Below are 25,857 nucleotides of genomic sequence, written 5' to 3' on the forward strand. Positions count from 1 at the left end.
AAGATCATTATATAAATCCATATTACAATGATATGCCATGTTAGCTTAAGACCAAAACAACAATAACAAATTCATAACCTAGATAAGAACCAAACCTATTCTGGGTCCACCATGCCAAAGCAATGTCTTCAAGCAGTTGAAGCATGATAAAATAACATCTTCAGCATCCTGAAATCCATCTAGAAGACGCACCAATTCCAATTATGCATCCTGTCAAGATTCCTTAGTGAAAGCTTTGTCAGTTAAACCTTAAACCAATGTCGGTATGGGTTTACAAGAGTGAATGATAGCATCCAATTACTAAGTGAATACCAACTAAACAAAACATGCTCAAGGAACATGTAACACATAGATTCAAACATACTACATTGATCCAAACATGCTGAAAGTGTCCAACAGATAGTCTCTTCTATCGGCAACACTAGATCTTCTACTAGTAACCAAAACCTATCGGTCGGTAACCAAAACCATAATATATAGTGTTGACATCAATGACAAAACATCAATGCAACACATAATCAATTCATCCATAATACCAACACATACTCTGTCAACCTATCACCTAGTTTGTGATAGCTTCTTCATCCGATGGGAGTCCTACTAGTTATCCTTACACTAGCAATCTGGTGGCCTGCACAAACTTCACCTTCGGTATTAATGTGATCCAAATAGCATCCACAACTTCAGCACAATCAATGTCCATCATGTAGTCTCTTCATTTTAGTTGTATGCACCACCAAATCAACAACCCTTTTACTAAGTGGAGTGATCACTTTACTGCACCTCTAACATACTGGTACATGATGGTTCTTCCTTATGCATGAAGATGGTCACCTGGGTTGTCACTAACGACATCACATCATATCTTTTCCTATGTCGGTCCACCTTTCATTTCGGTTGACATCAAACTCTAATGCCAACAACCTCTTGTTCACTAGTTGACATCAATGTCAGTGATACTGATAACATCCTATACCGGTTGACATCAATGACAACACAATGCCAACAATATCTTCTTATTTATTTCATAAAAAAACCTTCCTTGATACTCATCTCTTCTAACCCTCATTATAAAATCTCTAAACTCTTGGTCCTCAAAAAATTATCATCAACCAAAAATTGTTGATAGGCCAAGGCATGGTAACCTTGATGTTTTGTAGCATCCTAAAACTGCACCCTTTACAATTTTGACCACATTTGGGGCCCTCACCTTAGCGTTCTCATCCCCATGCTTGATTAGGACCTATTTATGTCTCTTTTATGCAATAAACATCATATTTTCATCTTGTAACTTGTTGGGAACTCTTGACATTGGCCCAATTTGGGGTAGGACCAAGGAGTGTTGCCTTGGTCCTCACTAGGACCATGGATCCACGCCATATTCCTCCCTAATTGGGGCCTAATTTGAACACTAGGCCTTATCCAAAATTTGGGCGGGAAACCTTCCTCCATGTCGGCATATGTTAGAAAATTAATATGTTTGATGACAGGAAAGTATATAAGGAGGTCTTCCCCTCTCATTTGGACAATAAGACATATACGATCATAAGGAAAGGAGAACTATAGTCAATGAATCAAGCATTCAAGCATTGGAGCATTCATCATCAAGAATTTCTAGAGGTCTTCAAGGCTGCATGTTCTTCATCTATCCATTGTGGAGCAATATTACATCAATCATTTTCAAGCATGTGTGACCATAATCTCACTTACTATCATCACGAACTACATTTCACTGAAGGTACATCAATCTCGCTCAGGGTTGCCTGATCTCTCTCTCGATCAAGTGACCCACCTTATGCATAAACTAATTGTTTCTTCATATACTACTACTGGACTACATTTCACTCAAGGCACAACAATCTCGCTCTAGGTTGCCTGGATCTCTCTCTCGATCAACTGACTCACCTTATGCATATTGGGCAGTTGGTTGGCAATCCAATATGAATGCCTTATAGGATAATTCCCCCATCCTTTTTGTTCCTTTACAATTACCTTTTTTTTACTTGTTCAAAAATCTCTATTATCCTAGACACCTATACTTTTGACTTTCTCAAAATGTGTTCAAAATAGGTTGCATCAGAACCATAGTCTCACTTACGATCATCACGAACTACATTTTTCTCAAGGTACAAAAATCTCACTCAGGGCTGCTTGGATATCTCTCTCAATCAACTAACTCACCTTATGCATAAACTAAATGCTACTTCATATACTACTATTGGACTGCATTTCACTCAAGCTACAACAATCTCACTCAGGGTGATCGAGAGAAAGATCCAGGAAGCCCTGAGTGAGATTGTTGTACCTTGAGCGAAATGCAGCTCGTGATGATTGTAAGTGAGATTATGGTTCTAATGCAACCTATTTTGAACAATTCAAAAGTTTAGGTGTCTAGGATAATGGAGATTTTTTAACAAGTGAAAAAAGGTAATTGAAAAGGAACGAAAAGGATGGGGGAATTCTCCTATAAGGCATTCATCTTGGATTTCCAACCAACTTCCCAACCAATAGTACTAGCTGGTAAGAAAAAAGAATATGCATAAGGTGAGTCAGTTGATCGAGAGCAAGATCCAGGTAGCCCGCGGCGATATTGTTGTACCTTGAGAGAAATGCAGCTCGTGATGATCATAAGTGAGATTATGGTTCTGATGCAACTTATTTTGAACAAGACAAAAGTATAGGTGTCTGGGATAATAGATATTTTTCAACAAGTGAAAAAAAGGTAATTGAAAAGGAACAAAAAAGATGGGGGAATTCTCCTATAAGGCATTCATCTTGGATTGTCAATCAACCACCCAACCAATAGTACTATCTCGTAAGAAAAAACAATGGTTATATAAGATTATGTGTGCCCTACTTTTCTTATGGGCAGAAATCAAAAAAAGAATGGTTATATCAGATTAGTATTTGTTTTAGCAATACTATTGCATTTCCTAATTAATTCATTATTTTGAACTAGTCAAAAGATTATTATTTTTGTTTTTAAAATAAACTTGATTTTTATAATGGAATTTAAATTTTTAATATATTGTAGAATTATTTATCCACAATATGATTGGTTTAGAAATTTTGATGTTATAGAAATTTTATTTTTATTTTTTGATCGATAAGAGACTGAAGTCGTAAACACTTTTGACGAGAGGTATGAACCAGTGAGACCATATTTTTTAGGGGTCTTATCCTCAAATTTATTTGGAATTAACACCCTTATATCTCCTTTTTCTATCCTCCACTCCTTATCTCTCCTTCTTCCATATTTCTCTACTCTACTCCTTATATCTCCACTCTACTCCTTATCTCTTCGTTCTACTCCAACTTCCATCCACAAGACTCAACTAGGAGAGATTCAAACTTGCATCACAACATTAATGCTACTTGCAACTTAACCATTGCACTACAGGGTCAACCAATTATAGAAGCAAACTTTTAGAAATGATAGATTTTTTTTGGATTTCTTTATATAAAAAAAAAATGTATATTTTAAGTAGTTTTTTTTTTCATTTTTTATTTATAATATTTTTTTGGGGGGGAAGGGGTAAAAATTTATTCAAATCAAAGCCAATAATACAAAGAAAAGAACCAAAGGTCCAAACAAAAAACCTATGAATAGAGAGAAGGAAGTTCCAAAGGAACCTCATCGAAAGAACAATAAATTTTCCAAAGTCTTAGAATACTCCAGGGATAGGAGCCCCTGAGTCATCAACATCCCACCTACCAAGGTTCCCAGAAGCCCATTTAGCCAAACAATTTGCCACTTTATCCCATTCTCGGGGGATATGACAAAAAAATATATATATCCAAGGACAAGCATGGATTCAGAATCTACCTAGCCACCAAAGCTAACTACCAATTAGCATCATCCAAATGTCAAGCATTTAGCATATCTACCACAATCTGAGAGTTAGACTCATTGACAATCCTTATCCAAGCAAGTGTACACCCTTTTTCTATTGCATGAGGAATAACTAGGGCCTCCATAAGGTTATTAGAATGTAGCCCTTTAAAAGGGAAGAAAAAGAACACAACACCACCATCACTATTCCTACTCATAGTGCCTATTCCTGCAAATATAGGATTCCCCCTATAGGAACCATTAATGTTCAATTTCAAAACTCCCTCAAGAGGAAGGAGCCATCTCCCTTATCTATGATTTTTTTGTTTGACCTACCTCAATCTCCTACCAGCAAAAAAGATCAAACCATTACCAACCAAATGAAAATTCTTTACAACAACCAAATCTCTAGAGCCCACCATTACTGAGAGATCACACTTTGCTGAAATAGTCTACTGAGCCTACCCACAACAATCTTATTCTACAAGTGACCACTCTCCATTTCTAACTCTTGTAAAATCCTTTGATTTCTTTCTAGCCAAAGATTCTAAATGATAAAAGTGGGACCAATAATCCAAGTAGCTTGAAGAAAAGGGGTTTTAGTAGGAGGTCGATCCAAACATTCTGAAAACTCAACCAGAGAGATGTCATGGACATAGACATGATTCCATGCCTCCCACAAAAGGTTCCAATTCTCCCTTGAATAGGGACACTGAAAGAAGAGATGTTAAATACAATCTTCACTATCATACAAAGGACACAAATATAAGGGCCTTGAAAATTGCATTTGCTCAAATTATCCCAAGTGAGACACTTATTTTGGGCCACCAACTAGAGAAAAAGGTTGCATCTAGGCCAAAAGAATCTATTCCAGACCCGCTTCCAACAAGACACACACACCTTTTCATACAATTTTCTATCCAACTCCAACTACCCTATGGCAAAAAAAAATTCTCCCTTCAGATCAGGACCCCAAGCCAAAGTATCCCTCTCCAAGAATGAATTGCAAATAAAGTGATTTTTTTATTTTATAGGGATTTGGTTCACACTATTTGAATTAAGTTAAATTAAAAATTAAACTATTTCATTAGAAGCATTACACAACAAATATTTCTATTAAATCGTTCTATTTTTAATAAGTTTTGAAAATTATGATTTTCTTTATTATCATTTTAATATACACAAAATAATTTAATAAATTTAATCATAAATATTTTGCATCCAGTCATTAAAAATGCATATGTTCACTCTAGTATTTATATTATAGTTATTTTATTTAGAGTTATGATTAATATTACATAAATATAACTAATAATGAAGTTCATTATTAATTTGATTATTATAATTATAATTATATAACTTTTATAATTAAAGTCGGATTATGTTTTAAAAAATGTATATTTTTACTGTAATGTTTATGTTAGATTATAATTATTAATACTATTTTATTCAAGTGAGAGTTATAATTAATATTACATAAATATAATTAAAATGATAAATTAAAAAATAATAATTTGAAATTATAATAACTCGCAATTGCACCTTGGTGTGGAATGAGTGTGTTGAAGAGGTGTGGAAGGTCGCTTAGGAAAAATTTGGTCTACTTTTTGCATAAATTCATGTAGTACATTAGGTCAATTGGTAGGCCATGATGTTGTTTGTGCAACAAAGGTTTCAATGGAGAAGTGATAGCTTAAAATAAAATATGCATCCACTTAGAAGGATATAATCATAAATGAAAGAAAACCTTTGAATTGAGAAGATAATAAAGTTTCATCACAAAAATGATCATCTTATGTTTGCAATAGGGTGAGAGTGAGAGAGAGGTTGAGATAGATCTAGAAAGAGGGATAGATAAGAGGGTGAAGCATGAGAGAGAGATTGGTAAAGAGATAGAGATATAGAAAAAAGATAGAGTTGTAGATAGAGTTGGGGATATAGATGGAGAATGAAGAGAGAAAAACGGAGAGGAGGAGAGAGATATGGAGAGAGAGGGAGGGTAGATGAAAGAAGTGATTGGGAGAGAGATATAGAGGGTAAAATAGATGTAAATTGAAGTAGTCACAATGAAATTTGAAAAAAATATTTTATTGCATGAAATTTGATTACATCCAATTTGATTATTTTATTGCATGAAATTTGATTACATCCAACTGGTAACAACTGGGTATAGCATACTGGCTCACAGGCCTGGTAGAATAGGTCACAACTGGGACCTTGAATCTTAAGATCTAACTTCTCTGCATAGTCTATCTACTTGATTGTCTCCTTCATTGCATTCTAATGTGTAATTAGAAATATATATATATCGTTCCAAAGGATCCAGTCAACCCAAAAGGGATCAAAACCCAAAGAACAAGACCTAACAGGTAAAATAACAAGGTCGGCCTCCACCAAGAGATTCCTCCAAAAAATCCAAAGGAGGAAACGTAGATCACAGGAAAAGGTTGGCCACACGCCAAGAAACATCAAAATCAACATCCAAGGTTCCACAAGCTATGGAATGGGTTTTGGTAGACCACCTGAATAGTTCCAGGCAACCGGTAACAAAGGACTGTCAACCGGTAATAGGAAACTGTCATGGAAACCGGTAGTGATATCTTGCCAAAAAAAATAATCCAAATGCAATGCGGTTTGGAAGAAAGAAAGATGATGAAGTCTTCAAGTACAATCCAACTCCACAAGATCTGGTGAGCCAAAACCGGGACACACAGAAAGGAAAACCGAAACTGCAAATAGAAAACAAAATAGAAAGGAAAATTTTTTTTGGTTGATGCAAGATTGCTATGAACCGGGGATTCTCCTGCATCAGACATCCGAGGTTATTTAAAAAGTGAGCCTCTCACTTTGTTGGGGTCAGAGGGAAACCAAGGCAGTCTACCTCTTCATGAGATATCCAAGATGAATCTTCAGCTGGTCTATCCTTCCACTTCACAAGATATTCCTTATACCGACTGCTCTGGGTACTACACCCAATCCTACTATCCAAAATCTCTTCAATCTGATCCGGTTCATTCTGAGGAAACTATTTCTCCAAGTCTATAGCACTATTGTCATTGAATTTTGGTTCATGGTACTCATGAGGATCTGCAATATTGAATATAGGTGAAACTCTTAGACTATCTGGTAACTTCACTTCATATGCATTTCCAGAATTGAACTTCCTCAAAATCCGGCAAGGTGCAAACTTCTTCATCTGCAACTTATTATAAGTTCCAATCGGGAATCTCTCTTTTCTCAGATATACCATCACTTCATCACCAACTTAAAATTCCTTATGTGTCCTCTTCTCATTTGACTTCTCCTTATACTTGTTGTTCATGTCTTCCAAATGTTGTTTAACCTGAATATGCAATGCTACCATGTGATCTGCAAAGTCTTCTGCTTCTAAACTTCTCCTGTCTTCACTACTAATGTCTTTCAACTCTAATATACCTCTAGGATGCACTCTGGTAACAATATCAAAAGGTGTTCTTCTAGTACTCCTATTCACTGAATTGTTGTAGGCAAACTCTGCTTGTGCAAGAATAAAATCCTAACTTCTAATTTTATCTCCCACTAAGCATCTCAACAAGTTTCCCAAACTTTGGTTAACAACTTTTGTATGCCCATCAGTCTATGGATGAAAAGTAGAACTGAACTTCAAATCTATCTTCATCTTCTTCCAAAGTTTTCTCCAAAAATATACAACAAACTTAGTGTCTTTGTGTGAAACTATGCTCTTAGGTAATCCATGCAATCTCACAACTTCCTTGAAAAATAGGTCTGCTACATGCAATGCATCTGATGTCTTCTTACAAGGTATGAAATGATCCATCTTTGAGAATCTATCCACTACCATAAATATAGAATCATTTTGTCTCGGTGTCTTAGGCAATCCAAGTACAAAATCCATGCTTATATCCTCCCAAGGTCTTATCGATATTGTCAAAGATTTATACAATCCCACATTCTGACTTCTACCCTTTGCAATGTGACAAACTCTACAACTTTGCACATATCTCTTAAAATCCTTATGAATCTAGGGCCAAAAGTACTGCTCACTCACCAATCTACTATTTTGTCAATGCCAAAAATGTCCAGCTAGTCCACCATTGTGTTTCTCCTTTATTAGATTCTCTTTCATAGAACTCTTAGGTATGCACAACTGAACTACTCTAAATAGCATCCCATCCAGAATGAATCCAACCATTTCCTTATGTCTACCATAACCGATTCTCTACATGCTTTCCAAGGTTATGCAAAATCTAAGTCTTCATTATACAAGGTATTCAAATCTTGAAATCCTAATACTGTCAATATCATCTCTGTTCATCAACAACTTTGTTATATTTCCCACTTCTATGCTTTAACACAAAGGAGTAACTCTGCAAGAATTCTACCCATCTCATATGTCTCTGATTCAACTTACTCTAACTGTTCAAATACTGCAAATCTTGATGATCTGTATACAACACAAACTCCTTAGGCAACAGGTAATGTCTCCACTTCTTCAAGGCTTGAACTATGGCATAAAACTCCTGATTATATACTGAATATCTCCTTCAGGCATCATTCAATTTCTCACTTAAATAAGCTACTGCTCTCCCTTCTTGACTCAAGGCTGCTCCTATTGTTGTTCCACTTGCATCATAATCCACTTGAAATACTTTATTGAAATCCGGTAAAGCTAACACAGGCTGCTCAGTCACTTTCTGCTTTAATGATTCAAAAATTTTGTTTTCTCTGGTGGTCCACTTGAATTCCTTCTAATCTACTCTCATGGTCTCAGTCACAAGGTTACAAAATGAACTGAAATTTCTGATAAACTTCTGGTAAAAGCTAGCCAATCCATGAAATGATCTTACCTCTCCAATGCTTTCTGGTGCAGGCCATTCAACAATTGCTTTCATTTTCTTAGGGTCCATCTTGAAACCATCCATAGATATCACAAATCCCAAATAGACTAACTCATCCTTCATGAAAGTACACTTCTTGATATTGATCAACAACTTCTCTTCTCTCAATTTCTGCAAAACTTGTCTTAACTGCAACAAATGCTCCTCTCTTGTCTTACTAAAAATCAAAATGTCATCCAAATACACACTAAAAAACTTACCCAATAGTTTCTTCAATACCTCATTCATCAGTCTCATGAAAGTACTCGATGCATTAGTCAATCCAAAAGGAATCACCAACCACTTCATTTGTCTTAAATGTTGTCTTCCACTCATCACCTTCTCTGATCCTAATCTGATGATATCCACTCTTCAAATCTATCTTTGTAAAGTATCTGGCTCCACTCAAACAGTCCATTATGTCATCCATCCTAGGAAAAGGAAACTGGTATTTCACAGTGATCTTGTTTATTGCTCTTGAATTGGTACACATCCTCCATTCTCCATTCTTCTTAGGTGCTAATATATTTGGTATTGCACAAGGGCTCAGACTCTCCCTGATCAAAACTTTCTTCAGCAGCTCCTGCACTTGTCTATTCAGTTCTTCATTTTATGCCGGTGTGAACCGGTGTGCAAATTTATTAGGCAAACTAGCTCTGAGAACCAATTCCATGCAATGACTAATACTTCACACAGATGGCAATCCATTAGGTACATTATCTGAAATGATGTCCTCATATTCTGTCAACAAATCTCTTATCTCTTCTGGGTGTTCTCCTTCCGGTTCCGGTCTCTCAATCTTCTTAGGAATTAAAGAAAAGCACACATTTGATGAATAATGATGAACAATTAGTACCAAACTGGTACTAAGAGGGGGGGTGAAATAGCACAGACAAAAAAAACTTTCTCCACACCTCAAACAGCAGAGACTGCACTAACTGGTAAACAACATTACCGATCTAAGTCAGGACACTATCGGTAAAACACATTGAGACTGTGAAAAACACAAACCGGTAACACCTAGATCAATTCAAGACCTAATACCTTATCACAACTTCACCCAAATGCTTAAGAAAGTAAATCATCAGAAATACTTATGACCATTGAATCAACTTGCATTACCACTTAACATAAAACACTAAGCCATCACATGAAAAGCATCACACATGACACACTGATTTTTCATGTGGAAACCCAACTTGGAAAAACCATGGTGGGGATAAATACCCACAAGTTGTTCTTTGAACTCTTCTGAATTCCGATCTATTAGGAGCCTAGTCCGGTTAAAGACTTTTACAATAGGTTCTGCTAGGGATCACCTGGTTAAGGGATGGCTAAATACCTGGTTAAAGGTTAGAACCTTGTTAAAGGTTACCTTGCAAGAGGATTTGAAGAACTCATTGAATTGAGTCACCCTATTAAAGGATTTACACAAAATCCTATTAAAGCTACCTAGTTAAGGAATTTTCCAACTACAAAAATGGTTAGAAGTCAACAGGTAATACACTGATTTGAGAACAATACACAATGCCAAGGCAGATTCTCTTTAGCTCCTTTGCTTCTACAATCACACTCTGCAGGTATCAACACACTTCTTCGGTCTGGCAAGAATCAAGTATCTCTTCACTTGGATACACACATAACATTTGCCAACAAATTCAAAATGAAAAACAACATCGACCTTATAGGAAACAAATAGGTCGGCAACATAAACCCTAAACACTAAACATTTAGGTTTAACAATTCAGTCGGTTCAATCTTGACCGTTAATCATACTACATTGAATACAACAGTCTTGAATAGATCTCAAGACATTCTCCAACATTCATTCTTTGCCACTTCAGGAAGTTGATAACCCATTACACGCTCTCCACTATTTACAGAGACTATGCACATTCCCGAGGTAGATAGGATCAATCTCCATGCAAGATCCTCAAGGAAATCCTTCACACGCACAAGGTTGACATAGCAACACGATCTGATCTTCATTACAATGCTAACTTCATCACAATATATCATCGATTGAATCACACAGGCTTGGAATGCATCAACCGAAAACCCTAAAGCTGAGACTACCAACTGGTAGTCATGTCAAATGAAACCCCGATACAAAACTTCCCATATACCGATTCTCATTCCAACATACCGCTTCAATTTTTCACATATACCAGTTCACAATATCATACCGGTTCTCTTGCCAGTTTGCTTACTTCAATATACTAGTTCATACTTTAGCATATTGACATCAATGACAACATACAATATCGTCATGTCATCAAGCTTTGCACATATGCCAACAATCTCCCCCTTTGGCATTAATGGCAATATACAAAGATATCTCTCTGCTTCACATCTTCTCCCCCAATACTACAAATATCTTCTCCGCTTCACATCTTCTCCCCCTTTGACAACAATGCCAAAGTGGAGGCACAAACAACTATGTTCCACTATGTTGCTCCCCCTAAGGAGTAGCATCCTTCAACACACCAATCCTGAAAAAAGATTTATCAATGCAATACCTGACTGATGTGGAGCACACACCTTTAGTTCACCTCTTGAAGGGGAAACACCCCTAATTCACCTCTTAAATAGGTAAATTTAGCCTTTGGTATAGGCTTGGTGAATATGTCTGCTAACTGCTCCTTATTGGAAACATGTTCCAATACAACCTCTTTGTTCTGAACCTTCTCCCTCAAGAAATGATACTTGAGCTCAAAGTGCTTGGTCCTAGCATGTAAAACCGGATTCTTGGAAATATTAATTGCACTTGTGTTGTCACAAAATATACTCACCGGTTCAGATACAGGAACTTTGAAACCACTTAATACATGCTTCATCCAAATTGTCTGAGTGCAGTTCATAAATGCTGCAACATATTCCACTTCTACTGTAGACTAAGAGATACAACTCTGCTTCTTACTCATCCATGAGACTAGTCTACCACCAAGAAAGAATGCACCACTGGTTGTACTCTTCCAGTCTTCCACATTACCAGCCCAATAAACATCTGTAAACACTTTGAGGTTGAAATCATTACTATATGGATACCATAATCCATAGTCAATAGTTCCCTTCAGATATCTAAGAATCCGCTTGACTGCTACCAAGTGGGATTCTCTTGGACTTTTCTGGAACTGTGCAGTAATGCCCACTACATGGGCAATGTCTGTTCTACTATGTACTACATAGTGCAACTTGTAGCATCGTAAATTGTACGCACTTGCTAAAGTGGTACAATTTCACACTTGGTTTAGCTCCCACCTTGGCGCATCTTGCACTTTGCATCGCATTTTCCTTTAGCACTTAATTAATCAAATTAATTAGGTCTAAGGTCTTATTTCATCATCTTCCAGTTGGGCCCTTTCATTAAAGTGTGCCCCTTTCATTTTATTCCTCCAATACATCATTTAATCAAAAACCCTAATTAGGTCCTATTTTGAACTTGGGGGCTTGATTCCGGGGGTCAAAACATCTCGAAATCACCCGTAACTTCGGGATTCGCTCTAAAATCATCATATCCGACAGCCCTGAAAATTTGGTGAAAAGTTGTCGAGACCATGGCACCCAGAGTGCACACGGTCCCTGACATTTTTCCCGAAATTTTAGGAGCGCAATCCAATCATAAAATAAAGCTTAACCCTAAGAAATTGGTGGGAGATTCAATCTCTAGGTCGGCCAAAAGTTGAAATTAAGACCTAGGGTTTCATATATAAGAGCTCTCTTTCTTCATTTGAAAGGAGCCGAATTTTTGGTTTGAGGGACCTTCTATGCAGTGAAAGAGCAGATCTCTGGAGACTTCAACAACATTCAACATCCATCCATCAAGCATTCATCAATTTCATTCATCCATTTAGGGCTTTGAAGACATTGAAGAGCAATAGGGGATTACCAACTGAAGATTGGCTTGTACCCCTCCCTTGGGGTTGGGTATGATTTCATGTTGTTTTCATGTCTTTGCATAAGCCTCATTGTATCATTTGTATTCATGCTTTAGATCACTTTGCATCTTGATTTGGAGCATTTACGTTATCATTTACAAGCAATTAGGGTTTACTTTCTAGGTTGCTCTAGTTTGCTTACTTTCATTTTAGGATCTTGCACACACACAAGGTTTGCACACACAACTTTTACTATACAACTTGGCTATTCATGGAGGTGGAAATCACCAAAGTGGGGGTTCGACTAAGGCAAAACCCTATATAGCCACCTACAATCTTTTTCAGATATAAGTGCAGATTTCCGAATTCGAAGGACGCCGCAAGTTGCAGATCCGATGGAAGCAGACCGAGACAGAACTTCACACCAAATTCCAACCCAAAAATCTAGGACAGAGGCGTGGGGCGCCCTGGTCCTGCCAGGACAGGGGCGCTGGGCGCCCTAGTCCCTGGGACAGTGGCGCTGGGCACCCTAGTCCCTGTCCATTTTAGTGAATTTTAGCAGCTTCAGTATTTCAGGCTTCCAGCTTTAGCGGTAGATCTTGCAGAATCAAATCCATTCAAGGTACACATTTACATTTCTCCTCTGATCCTTACAATTATTCATCATTAAATCTCAATTCTACAATCTTATGCTCAAAGTTACTAGTTCATACTTACACTTTAGGCTTAATAGTTGAACTTGCATCATTCTATCTATCATTTGCAACAAAGGAATAGAAATCCTAATAGGTAGCCCATGGCTCTCTCTTCCACAAAAAGAAGTAGCCAATTGTGTGATACCTCTAGGCTCTTTCGTATTCCACAAGTGTGTGATTGAAAGTGAGATTAGGGCATGTTTGCTTAGTGTCACTTTTTCCCCCACACATTTTTGGTGAACCCGACGTGAACTCCAATCTTCTCTAATTCTGATTTATGTTTTCAAATTTGAGTGTTTATGCTATTTCAAATTCAAATTTGTATTTACAAGTTTTAATTTCTTGCAAGATTCAAAAATTTAGAGGAAATTTTTGCTAAAACCCTAATTTTTCAATTCAAAATTGAACTTGTGGATAGCTTAATTGGGATCAATAATTTCATATCTGATTTAGGAACTAATTTGAATCATAAATTTCATTTTCTAAATCTACATTCTAAGTGCTTGCATTGGTTAAAATTAAACATTTCCTTCTATTTTGCATGTGTTATCATTTGAAAGAGGAAAATTGTTGTCATGATGCATTCATTTCATAGATGTGATAATGGGTTAGCTTCCCTTGTTTCAATTTTTCCTTCTCCTAAAGAACCTCCCCCCATCTATAAAAACATTTTAGTGCCTAAAAGAGTTGCTACCAATCCCTTTGAGACTCTCCCATGCTCTAAGGATGAAGACTTTAAGAGTGACCTTGACAATTCTCCTAAAATGTGCCCTTCCTATTTAGCTATCCTAGAGGAAGAGAATAATATCATAAACACCTTTCTTAATGTTACTTCACCTTCCCTACATGATGCCTCTCTAAGTGAAAAGGTATTGATGGACATTGACTTATTTTCTCCTAAAGTTGGTCCTTCCAATGGGGGCATGTTAGTGCAACAAGAGGTTATGAACACTTCTTTCAAAGATCTCCTTCCTAAGCATGAATCTTTGGAGAAATATGTTCATGTTCCTCCTAAAAAACACTCCCTTCATGAGGATCCTTTTGTGCAAGAAGATGACATTATCCCTACATTTCCTAGTGATGGCATTTCCTTATCCAACAAAATTCCCACTAGAGATGATGAATTAATGATAAATGCTTACCCTTCTCCTAAAGTTTGTCTTACCCATAAGCATCCCTTAGAGAAAGAAGATGAAATAATAAGCAATTTCCTTAATTCTCTCTCCCCTTAAGATCATATTGAACATATTTTGAGGAAAGAGGATGAGTTTAACACATCTATTGATGCTCTCCCTCCTAAGGATGAGGAATTAATAAACAATGTTATCTCCTCTCCTGAAATTGACAATACTTCAAACATTCCTTTCAACAACCTCACTATTTGGGATGAACCATTAGAAGAAGGTGTAGATTATTCTCTACCCCATGAGAGAACCCTAGCCAAAGGGGATGAAATCAAGATTGAAAACTCCCTTGATAGTTTCTCACCTTCCTTGAATCTCAATTATTCTCCCTCTAAAAATAAAGCATCTCCCTCTCCTCAACTTGGTTCTACTCATAAGGATACCCTAGTTCAAAGCAAGATGGTTAACATCTCTTTCAAAGATCTCCCTCTCAAAAGTGAGACTTTAGAGAGTAATGTTGATCCTTCTCCTAGAGAGTTTATTCCCCATGTAGATCCTTTGATGATAGAGGATGATATGACCTTTCCTAGTATTACTCTTTCTACTAGAACATCAATGCCTACCCCTTGTCTCTCTCCTAAAATTGATTTAATCTGTGATAAGATTTTAGTGCAAGAGAAGACTATCAATAATTCTTCCAACACTTTTGTTCATTCCTCTAAACCATCCTCAATCAATTTGATACATGTAAATGAAACACCTAACAAACCTCTCTTTACTGTCCAAGGTGCTTGTCCTTCTCAAAATTCTCAACCTTTAAATAAGCCTATCTTAGTGGTTCAAGGTGGTTATGCTAATGATTCTTTTTGCACTCCTAAGAAACCTATTATTACTGTGCAAGGAGGTTATTCTACTAAGAGCCCTTATGAGTATGCTAAGCAACTGACTAGAGAGAGTTATAATGCGGTTGCTCATACTTATAACACAAGAAACAATAGGCAACCTAATCCTCCTCCAGTTATCCCAACTTCACTTCCTCCTTCCCAACCAATTCTTCCTCAAGCTCCTCGTATTTCACAAATGCTTAGTAAGGACTATGATCTTATTGAACAACTTAAAACTACTCCGGCTAAGATTTCTATTTGGGATTTACTTCAAACTTCACCTGCCTATCATGGGATGTTACAAGATGCTTTAAAAAATTTAGATGTCCCACCTGCAGTGACACCTAATAATAATAATAATAACATGGCTTCCCTAATTGATTCTACAAGCAAACCCAAAGCTCAAATTGTGTTCACACAAGATGAGTTACCTTCTCATGAAATTCAAAATCAATATGATCCTCTTATGATTGTAGTTATTATCAATGAAAGTGCTATAAGATGAACCCTTGTGGACAATGGATTTGGCCTTAATGTTTGTAGTATTGATTTATTGGACAAGCTTAATGTGGATCATTCTCTCATTAAACGTTCTTCTATTTCTATTCGGGGCTTTGATAATGTTGGTAAAGAATGTTTGGGTATCATAACCTTACCTATTACATTAGGTCCTGTTACTTTACCTACAACTATTCATGTCATCTCTGGTAATTTGACTTACAATCTTCTATTAGGGAGACCTTGGCTTCATAGTATGCAAGCTATCCCCTCAACTTTGCATGGGCGAGTCAAATTCATTTATGACAATATGACATACACCTTGCTAGCTGATACTAATCCTCAAGAACCATTACGAACTGGATCTTCTTGTTCAACTACTTCCAATCCTTCTACCACTTCAAATGCATCTACTTCCTTTAAGGATTTTGTCCCCTCTAGTACTCTTGATCCTTCTACTCAATCAGAATCTTCTCCCAAAGATATATTTTCTCCCAAAAAGGCTCTCTTAGATGATGATTGGGGATCTTTAGACTTTAACCCTACTTTTGTAGGAGAATATAGAGTGCCTAAGATTGAGAAGGGAAAATCTAAGGAAGAAACTAAAGAGAAGCCCACTTTGTCTAAGCAATTCAGTAACAACTTTGTGGCTACCTCCGATTCAAATAACTCTTCAACATCTTCCTCTAATACAAATAGCACTGAGACCTATGGGGCATCACCATCTCTCTCTGATTTAGCATCCCTTTATGGTCGTGGTTTTCACATTTTGGCTAAGAGTGGCTATAGTGGAAATGGTTGTGGCACAAATGAACAAGGAATTAAAGTTCCTTTAGAACATAACATGCATGAATATTCATTTGGACTTGGATATAATCTTTCTAAGCCCACCAAAGCATCTAAAAGACCATCTCTCAATGTGAATGCTATATTTAGTAGTGATGATGATCTCACTTCAACTAAATCATCTTCTACTTCTATCAACTCTCATTCCCCTCATAAGGAAATCTTGGCGATGAACAAATCTCTTTATGAATCCCCTCAAATTTCTAAATCCACTTATGAATCTTTATCTCCTATTCATCATAAAGTTCTTTCCTCCACGGATAAGGCTCTAATAAATTACACTCATCCCTCTTCTAATATTTCCTGTGACTTTTCTTCTTCAATTTTTATCATTTTATACATGTTTTTGATCTCACTTGTAGTTGAGCATTTAGCATGTCATATTCAAATACCTCATTCAATCTATCATGTCTTTAAATAACATTAATGGCTATTATGTTGCTCATCATTATGTGACATTGGTAGCTCATTTACTGGGGGCTCATTGTCATTCATGATGGTACAATTTCAAGTGCAATCATATTTTTGAAGCAACATAATAGCCTAATTTTCTATGTTATCTCTTGTTCCTATGGGGACAAGAGTGATTTCATAAATCTCTTCTTTTTATGGTTAAAATTTCCCTTTGGGGTAATAGTGTGGAAATATTGATCATCTTTTCTTTAGAATCCTCTTTTCCTAGATATGGGAGAAGATGTGTATTCTCTTTCTTATCTTACCCACTTCTTGTGAGGAGCATTTTACATACACTAATGTCTTGCATGCATGAACTCATGTGAGTATGTAGTACATTTTGCTTATGTCTAAATCTCTCCCTAGAAGATTGTGTAAGTCCTTCTCATTGTCCTTATCCTTGGGAGGCAATGATCTTTCCTTATTTTTATCTAAGGATCCACTTTTTCCTATTTCGTGGATGGTGTGAACTTTATTACTTGATGTTATTCCTTGTATGCATTTGTTGTTGTTTGTTCAAGGATTCTCTCTTACAAGAGGTGTAAGTCCTTGACTACAACCTCTTTTGCACTTGGTAAAATACATCCATAATGAATTCACTCTCCCAATTGGGTTAAAAAGAGCGTCATCCTTCATTAAGAATCACTTTCACCTCGCAAAAGAAGGAAGTATTGCATTCTTATTCTCTTCTTTGTCTTATTCTAGAAGATGTTATATTTGTCTAAGACAATTACTCTCGGGGTTAGGTGTCTTTTTTACAAAGATCTCTTCTCCTCTAAGGATCTCCTTTACGCATACTACAAGATATCCCTTTTCAACTATCTTATCCTTGCTTAAAGAGTGCAAAACTCTCTTGCTTGGATCTATGACATTGTTGCATTTTTGGGGTATCTTCTTTTGTGATGAAGGTAGGTATCCTTGTTCTACTTTGCTTATGACATAAACATTACACTTTTTGAGCAGTGGGTCATTCTCGGAACCAGAGCATAGACTCTTAGAGCGAGATGTCTCCATTTTTCTTTTATGCAAGGTGATTATTCTCGGAACCAGAGCACAGACTCTTAGAGCGAGATGTCACGCTTTTGTACTATACATATACAGGTTGTAGCATACTCGAGCATAGACTCCTATGAGGTGCTTCTAACCTCACTTACACACACATGCACGAGGTTGAGTGGAACTAGTGGCATAAGGCTAGACTTTCTCACTCTCCTCCCTTACATGGATCACCTAGACAGACTCTAGGGGCTAGTTTTCCATGTCCTTTTCCCATGGATCACCTAGACAAGATCTAGGGGCGAGAAGTCCATGTTTTCTCTCTCACTATTCTTCTCATGGATCACCAATGTGTGTATTCATGCTTTTTTCCTTTCTTTTCTTCTCTTTGCATTTTGTTTCCATTTACATCCTTCATCTTGTGTTAGAGAACTCTCAAATCCTCACACTCTTTGTTGTGTTGGAATTGAGATTCAGTCCTCTTTCTTACCAAATGATTCTCCATTAGTTTTTGATCTCATATCAAATCTTCTTGTGAGCATTTGTCATCAATAGTCTCTAACAATTCGAAGTGGTAAACATGATACCCTATTTCAACTCACTAAAATTAGCAAGCCGAAACAGGGGGGGCCATATAGCTACCCTCGAATTTTCATCACCTTCCTTAGTAAGCATTAGGTGATTTTGTGATCTAACATGTGGTTTTGTAGGTTGTGATTCCTAACTGAGTACTGCAGATGCCGCTAGGGGCTTCATCCGACAACTTATGGATATATCCTTTTTCAAATTGTAGACACCCAAAAATGGTCAACGCTTGCGAGGTCATACTTTAACATTTGCGCATTGCCTCATTTTAGGTTTTTGCGTCGCATTAACATTTTCTCCTATGTCACGCACTTGGTTTTTATCATTTGCGAACATCGAGTCATTCTTCTACATTCTTCATCTGTCTCATTTTCGAATTTGGTCTTGTCGACAACAATCTTCAATCATGATTTTGGTCGATCTTTGTCCTTGTCAATCTTGTCATATTGTGATCGATTTGTCATCGATCCTTGTCCTTTTCAATCATGTCAATTTGGTCAATTTGTCATTGATTTTTGTCAACCAACCTCAATCGAATCATTTATCAACACTGGTCATTTATCAATTCAAAATCATGATCGAATCGATATCAACTATCCTTTGTCAAGACCTAATTGTCATCCTTGCATTTCTAATTCATCTTCCAAGGTTTTATGATTTATTCATTTAATCTTGTTTGACATTTTCTTCCTCTAGGTTAAATAATTTATTTATTTATCCTAAAGTCTTCTCATTGCAATTAAATGTTTAATTTAATTGGCTAATTATTCCTCTTTTGTGAATTAATTAATAAATGACACATTATTAATTAATTTACCTAATTTCCTAAAATTCCCTCTTTGTGAATTATTAATAAATGAGAAATTATTAATTAATTCACTAAATTCCTAATTTCATCATTTCATCAATTTCTAAATTCCTAATTTCCACCTATTTTCTAATTTCCTAATTGCAATTCCACCTAATTAACTTGTCTCTAGTTCTCCCTATTTTTGTGCTTCATGTGTCATACTCTTGACATAGCAAGATGTCATAAGGTCCTAGTTCTCTAACCATTGCATTGGAAATATGTCATAATTCATGACATAGAAGGTGTCATAACCTTCCTTTTTCCACTCAATAGTGCCATTTTTGAGATCAATTGCCAAAATGTCAATTTAATGCTAATCTTGTCATCTCTCCAATTTATCTATAAATTGGATGAATTTCTTCAATCAAATCCCTTAATAACCCTTAATTAATGGTCTGAATTTTCTATCAATTTACCGAACCTTCGTTTCTAGTACTCTTGAGCCTTTTTGCTTTCAATTGTGTGAGCACTTGTAGGTGAGATCCACAAAACTATTGAAGAGGAAAGAACAACAATGGAGCCGCATGGAAGGAGTATTCAATCTTGAATCTGGTTTGCATAATGTTTTCTTTTGAATGCTTCATTTTCATACCTTCATTGAATGTGCTTTAGAATTAGGTTCATTGCAATGAGTATTTCTTTTGATTATGTTATCATGTTTTGTGTTTTGATCTACTTATCTTGTTTTGATGATTCCTAATTTCTACGCTACACAAATAATGTTTACTTTTTTGTACTTTAGCTTGCATATACATGTAGTGTTCATATGACCGCTAAAGTGGGGGCTAAATGTAGCGTCGTAAATTGTACGCACTTGCTAAACTGGTACAATTTCACACTTGGTTTAGCTCCCGCCTTGGCGCATCTTGCACTTTGCATCGCATTTTCCTTTAGCACTTAATTAATCAAATTAATTAGGTCTAAGGTCTTATTTCATCATCTTCCAGTTGGGCCCTTTCATTAAAGTGTGCCCCTTTCATTTTATTCCTCCAATACATCATTTAATCAAAAACCCTAATTAGGTCCTATTTTAAACTTGGGGGCTTGATTCCGGGGGTCAAAACATCTCGAAATCACCCGTAACTTCGGGATTCGCTCTAAAATCATCATATCCGACGGCCCTGAAAATTTGGTGAAAAGTTGTCAGGACCATGGCGCCCGGAGTGCACACGGTCCCGGGCATTTTTCCCGAAATTTTAGGAGCGCAATCCAACCATAAAATAAAGCTTAACCCCAAGAAATTGGTGGGAGATTCAATCTCTAGGTCGGCCAAAAGTTGAAATTAAGACCTAGGGTTTCATATATAAGAGCTCTCTTTCTTCATTTGAAAGGAGCCGAATTTTTGGTTTGAGGGACCTTCTATGCAGTGAAAGAGAAAATCTTTGGAGACTTCAACAACATTCAACATCCATCCATCAAGCATTCATCAATTTCATTCATCCATTTAGGGCTTTGAAGACATTGAAGAGCAATAGGGGATTACCGACTGAAGATTGGCTTGTACCCCTCCCTTGGGGTTGGGTATGATTTCATGTTGTTTTCATGTCTTTGCATAAGCCTCATTGTATCATTTGTATTCATGCTTTAGATCACTTTGCATCTTGATTTGGAGCATTTATGTTATCATTTACAAGCAATTGGGTTTACTTTCTAGGTTGCTCTAGTTTGCTTACTTTCATTTTAGGATCTTGCACACACACAAGGTCTGCACACACAACTTTTACTATACAACTTGGCTATTAGTGGAGGTGGAAATCACCAAGGTGGGGGTTTGACTAAGGCAAAACCCTATATAGCCACCTACAATCCTTTTCAGATATAAGTACAAATTTCTGAATTCAAAGGATGCCGCAAGTTGCAGATCCGATGGAAGCGGACCGAGACAGAACTTCACACCAAATTCCAACCCAGAAAGCTAGGACAGGGGCATGGGGTGCCCTGGTTCTGCCAGGATAGGGGCGTTGGGCGCCCTGGTCCCTAGGACAGGGGTGCTGGGTGCCCTAGTCCCTGTCCATTTTAGTGAATTTTAGCAGTTTCAGAGGTAGCAGCTTCAGTATTTCAGGCTTCCGGCTTCAGCGGCAGATCTTGCAGAATCAAATCCATTCAAGGTACACATTTACATTTCTCCTCTTATCCTTACAATTGTTCATCATTAAATCTCAATTCTACAATCTAATGCTCAAAGTTACTAGTTCATACTTACACTTTAGGGTTAATAGTTGAACTTGCATCATTCTATCTATCATTTGCAACAAAGGAATAGAAATCCTAATAGGTAGCCCGTGGCTCTCTCTTCCACAAAAAGAAGTAGCCAATTGTGTGATACCTTTAGGCTCTTTCGTATTCCACAAGTGTGTGATTGAAAGTGAGATTAGGGCATGTTTTCTTAGTGTCACTTTCTCCCCCACACACGACTTACCAATCATTGATCGATATTCCTTCTCATTTACCAACACTAAGTCATCCTCTTTTGACAATTTACAACCGGTCACCATTGGTGTACCAACTAGTTTGCTATCTTCCATGCCAAAGGTCTTCAACACCTCTTTGACATACTTGGGCTGAGTGATAAAGATACCATCTTTCATTTGTTGAATCTGTAGTCCAATGAAGAACTTAATCTCCCCTATAGGTGACATCTCAAATTCCTTCTTCATCTCATCTGCAAAATCATGACTCATCTTGTCATCTCCTACAAAAATTATGTCATCAACAAATACTTCATAGATCAGAATCTGATCTCCTTTTGACTTCAAATAGATATTGTTATCTTCACTTGATCTTTCAAATCCAATCTTCACAAGATGGGAGTGTAAGCGTTCATACCATGCTCTAGGTGTCTATTTCAATCCATAAAAGGCTTTATCTAGCCTACACACCATGTCACTATCTTCTGATAGGGAAAACCCATCTAGTTTCTCTATATACACCTCCTCTTCAAGTATTCCATTCAGAAATGCAGATTTTACATCCATTTGATATACTTTGAATCCCTTGAAGGCTGCATATGCAAGAAGGATATGAACTCCTTCCAATATAGCTACTGAAGAAAAGGTTTCTCCATAGCCTTCTCCTTCTTCTTGAGCATATCCCTTACACACCAGTCTGGCATTGTTTCTTACCACTGTGCCATCTTCATTCAGCTTATTTCAGAAAACCCATTTGATGCCAATGACATTTTTATGCTCAGGTCTAGGTACCAAAGACCATGTGCCATTCCTTTCTATCTGGTCAAGTTCCTCTTCCATTGCCTTGATCCAGTCTTCATCTTTATGTGCCTCTTTAAAAGTTTTAGGCTCAAATTCAGAGATCATGCAAGAGTTTTCTCTGATCTTTCTTCTTGTAAGAATTCCTGCATCCTTATCTCCTATGATCTGCATTGGATCATGATTCACCTTTACATACCTAGGAATGATCTTAATAGATTCCTCTTGCTTCTCTTCTTCATCCTCATCTTCATCAGCATCAACATCTACCAGTGTAGAAGCACTGTTACTAGTACTAGGTTGTTTTGCAACCAGTTCCCAGAAGGTTCAACAATTCTTTGAGTCCTATTGTTGAAACATTTGAGAGCTTTTCTCTTGGTGGAATACCCTAGGAATATTCCCTCATCACATTTTGCATCAAACTTGCTCTGGTGTTCACTCCTCTTGATATAACACATGCTACCAAACACTCTAAAGTAGCCTACCACTAGTGTCTTACCAGTCCAATACTCATAAGGAGTTTTATCCTTAACTTTCTTGATGAGTACCCGGTTCATAGTGTAGACTGCAGTGCTCACCGCTTCTCTCCAAAAAGTGTGAGCAACCTTTCCTTGAATTAGCATGGTTATGGCTGCTTCAACTACATTCTGATTGTTCCTTTCTGCTAGGTCGTTCTGCTATGGAGTCTGGGGGGCAGACAGTTGCCTCTTGATGCCATTTTCTTCATAGTACTTATTGAACTCACTAGAAGTGAACTCACCTCCTTGATCAGTTCTAAGGCATTTGATTCTCTTACCACTTTCTTTTTCAACCAGTGCTCTGAAGGCTTTGAACTTTCCAAAATCTTTAGACTTGTCTTTCAAGAATGTGACCCACATCATTCTTGAGCAGTCATTAGTGAGAATCATAAAGTACCTATCTCCCTGGACACTCCTAGTTTTCATAGGACCACACAAATCAATATGCACAAGATCAAGATAATTGTCTATAGTGAAAGATTTACCTTTGAAGGTTGAGGAAGACATTTTCCCCAGTAGACACTCTCTGCACAAAGGATTCTCCAGTTTGCTCAACATAGGCAATCCTCTAACTGCCTTGATCTTACTGGCCTTCACAATATTATCAAAGTTTACATGGCAGAGTCTCCTATGCCATATCCAACTATCATCAAACTTAGCCATTAGACATGTACTGATATTTGCATTCAACTGAAATAAGTTACCTTTGGTCTGCATATCGGTGGCCATTAGTTCACCACTCTTTCCTTTTATTTTGCACACTCCATCTTTGAATTCAAGAGTGAGTCCATTATTATTCAGTTGGGCAACACTCAAAAGGTTGTGCCTGAGACCTTCTACCCAATACACATTATCAACACTTCTTTTTCCATTTAGAGAGACAGACCCTCTACCCTTTACCGTACATGGTGCATCATTACCAAATCAGACCACACCACTATCATACTCTTCCAGAGACAAAAAATTACTCCGGTCACCAGTCATGTGGTGAGAACAACCACTGTCAAAAATCCACTCATTAGAATTATCAAAGTGGGAGACAAGAGCATTCTTGTCTGACACATATTCCTTAACTACTACAAACACAATGTCTTCACTTTCTTCATCTTTTGATTCCTCATCAATGACACCTTCATCAATTGCTACAAAATAGTTTCTCCTATTTCCTCCTTTGAACTTCTTGAACTTCTCCGATTTGTCCTTATTATCACCATTAGGACAATTTACAACAATGTGTCCTATCCTATTGCAAGAAAAGCATTTCAAAGGGATCTTACCTCTGTATTTACCAGTTCCCTTAGGAAGTCTCTTGCAAGAAGAGCTTCAAATTCCATCAGGATCTCCTCATCATCCATTTCTCTGCTTTGTCTTGGTTCACAACTGGTACTAGCTTCTTTTCCCTTTCTAGATGGTGCAGCAGATGCTCTAAAGGTTGATTCAGTCTTCTGAATACTACCATCATAATTATTTAGCTCATATGCAGTCAAATTAGCAATGATGGAGTCTAGGGATACCTTTGTCTTGTCTATAGACCTCAACTCCTAAATAGAAGCAACCCTTATTACATAGACTGGTAACAAGGATCTCAAGACTTTGCTAACAACAGTGGAATCATCTATTTTGCCTCCTGCACTCTTGATGTCTCCAACAACAGTTTTGATCCTTATTCCATATTGTTGAATGGTCTCTCCTTCAACCATCTGCATGTCTTCAAACTTTCCCCTAAGGCTCTCTTCCTTAGCTTCTTTCACATGCTCATCACCACCATAGATATTCTCCAGAGCAACCCATACTTCTTTGGGATTGTCTTTATCCTGAACATCAATAAACTCAATGTCAGATAGACTACTAATTAGGGCTTCCATGACTTGCCCATTCTCTTGAATCTCTCTTCTTTTATCATCGGTGACAGTATTGGTAGGGATAACATAAGCATTCTCAACATAGCTCTAGTTTTGAGCACCTATGCTTCTAATGTAGATCTTCATTCTATCCTTCCATATCTTAAAGTTATCTTTGTTAAACTTTGGACCTTCCCTCTTCATCATTAGAGTAGGATCTTTCCTCAAGCAGTTAAGCTTACAACACAAAGGACCTGGAGGATGCTCTGACACCAATTGATGAATAATGATGAACAGTTAGTACCAAACTAGTAGTGAGAGGGGGGGGTGAATCTGTACAGACAAAAAAAACCTTCTCCACAACTCAAACAACAGAGACTGCACTAACCGGTAAACATCATTACTGATCTAAGTCAGAACACTATTGGTAAAACACAGTGAAACTGTGAAAAACACAAACTGGTAACACCTAGATCAATTCAAGACCTAATACCTTATCACAACTTCACCCAAATGCTTAAGAAAGTAATACATCATAAATACTTATGACCATTGAATCAACTTGCATTACCACTTAACATAAAACACTAAACCATCACATGAAAAGCATCACACATGACACACTGATTTTTCACGTGGAAACCCAACAGGGAAAAACCATGGTGGGGATGAATACCCACAAGATGTTCTTTGAACTCTTCTGAAGTCCACTCCGTTAGGAGCCTAGTTCAGTTAAAGACTTTTACAATAGGTTCTACTAGGAACCGATCTTGC

The sequence above is a fragment of the Cryptomeria japonica genome, chromosome 4 (assembly GCF_030272615.1).
Source record: "Cryptomeria japonica chromosome 4, Sugi_1.0, whole genome shotgun sequence".
Classification (NCBI taxonomy): domain Eukaryota; kingdom Viridiplantae; phylum Streptophyta; class Pinopsida; order Cupressales; family Cupressaceae; genus Cryptomeria; species Cryptomeria japonica.